The sequence below is a fragment of the Condylura cristata genome, unplaced genomic scaffold (assembly GCF_000260355.1).
Source record: "Condylura cristata isolate star-nosed mole 26May11 unplaced genomic scaffold, ConCri1.0 scaffold00017, whole genome shotgun sequence".
NCBI lineage: Eukaryota > Metazoa > Chordata > Mammalia > Eulipotyphla > Talpidae > Condylura > Condylura cristata.
The window spans coordinates 18,691,962-18,694,312 of NW_004567118.1; the positions used below are offsets into that span (position 1 = coordinate 18,691,962).

Below are 2,351 nucleotides of genomic sequence, written 5' to 3' on the forward strand. Positions count from 1 at the left end.
TTTTTTTTTTTTTTTAAAGATTTCCTTTATTTAGTTATAAATATAAGATATAAGAACTGGGGTACAGGCCAGCAGTGCGGGGGACGGGTAGGTGAGAGGATTCACCAAAGACAGAGTGGGGAGCAGAACAGACGGATCCACTGAAATCCACTGCTGAGGGCAGTAGCGGCGAGACAGGACGGGTTTGCTGTGCCATGTGGCCGCGGGTGGCACTTCTGCGGCAGTGGCTGCAGACAGCTTCCTAGTGCTGAGACTCCACCCCTTGTGCACCAGGGAGTCCCCCACCATGTTTTTCTTGAGCAGTAATACATTCTTCTCCTGGATGGAAGACAAGCCAATGTGGCCTAGACCAGATCCGTGGGCAGCTGTGGGCAGGAAGCCCCCAGAGGCCAGTGTGGAGGGTGCCAGAAGGGGGTGGGCACAGGCCCAGCATGCAGGTGAGCGCTCTGCAGTCTGAGTCTAGATTTTCCCCTCTCGCTGCAGCAGTCCTCATCTCAGAAATCCTTCAGCCTCTTTTTGTCTTATCATTATTGAAACAAATAGTAATAATTACTCTCAGAATGGAAGAGGGTGCTGCTCTTTGCAGATTGTAATAAATAATAAAACTCCTGTGAGGCAGGGCTTACAGATTAATATGTATTTTCCTCTCATCAATAATTTGATCCTTATTTACACTTTGTTTTGTTTTACTTTGCTTTGGATCTAAGCTTTTCTGATTTTAAATCATTCTCTCAATTTCTATTGATTCACTCATGTAAATCATTATGTCTTTTTTTTCATCATTTTTCAGAATGCCTATTAGTCTTGTGGTCTATTTGTTCTTCCCTGTTTTTGTTTTTCTGTTTCATATTTCTTCTTTTGAATTTCAATTTTCATACTTACTAAAAGTTCGTAAGCTTCTTTAAGTAAATAAATGTACAGAAATGTCCATCCTTGTGCCATAATCATATCCACCTTATTGAGCTATATGCTTACTAACAGCTATACAAATGGAAAATTAATCTCCCAAATATTAAGCAGATCCCAGCAGCTGAAGTCCATACTGAGGAGTTTCCAGCATGTGGGTAAGGGGGCCTGGAGGCTGGGCTGGAACTGCAGATGGAGGTTCTGCTGCAGGGCTCCCCACATGGACGGACCCTGCTCCCCCTCAACCTGCACACCACCCTTTCTCTCATAAGTCTCGAAACAGCATTCTGGCTGTAACCCAGCCGCCACAGATGCTCACTCACATCACCGCCACCAGAATTTGGATGCGAGGCTGTGGATGGTGTGAGTGGTTTACAACTCCACAACCCTTTTGCCCGTGGACTGCAGGGAAGTTGTCTTATGAAATCTTGACTCACCCTTTCCGTTGCCTGTGATGTGTGTGCTTGGACTTGCCTGTATAAACATGACCGGATGCTGGAACTTGTAAACAGGGTCATGGAAAACGGCCTTGTTCTCTGCCTTTCTCTACTGTTCTCTGCTGATTCCACCCTATTAATGTCAATCTCTGGCCCAGCATCCCCTTGAGACAGAGAGTCATGCCTTCAATTAAGTTGCAGAGTTTTGCAGGAGAAATATTTGAAGTTGATCTGGAAAGTCTTGATCTGTGATTATCAAGACCATGTTGGGAGACTTGGGAATGGATGATGGGAATGATGACCCAGTTCCTCTACCAAATGCTAATGCAACAATATTTAAAAAACATTATTCATTGGGGGCAACCACTAGAAGGGTGTCCCGCCCCTCACCCCCGCCACTTCCTGTGGATGATAAGAGCAAAGAAAAGTGGACAGATGATATCCCTGTTTGGGGTCAAGAATTCCTAGAAGTTGACTAAGGAGCATTTTTTGCACTTTTTCTGGCTGCAAACTACATAACCATCAATGTTTGCTTGCTGTTATATGCAAGATTCTTGCCAATAAGATCAAGTGGAAAACTCCTGTGGAGAACCTCTAGACCTTCAGTGTCAGCAATGGCTTCACTGAAGAAGAGGAAGGCTGGGGGTGCAGAGAGAACTCAGGGTGTGCAGGAAAGTGAAATGCTGTACCTGACGCTGGAAACTGCAAGAACTCTTCCTTCTCATAACTGTCAATAGCAGAAAAACAGAAGACAAAAGCAACAATGGACCCACTGTATTAGCAGAATGTCTACTCACTGCATGTGTTGTTTGAAGTGAGATCCTATGTGTAGTTTGAAGTCAGAAATGCCTATGGTGGCATTTCTCCTGTACAGTCAAAAGTTACCTTTTTCTTTTTCTTTTTTTTTTTAAAGATTTATTTATTCATACAAAACTGGGGTACAGGCCAGAGATGCGGAGGGTGAGAGGATTCACCAGAGACAGAGCGGGGAGCAGAACAGGCAGATCG

General features: G+C 44.5%; 1 pseudogene; it reads left to right on the top strand.

Moving 5' to 3' along the window:
• The first annotated feature begins 1,523 nt into the window (after positions 1-1,523).
• On the top strand, positions 1,524-2,022 carry LOC101623197 (annotated as a pseudogene).
• The last annotated feature ends 329 nt before the right edge of the window (positions 2,023-2,351 follow it).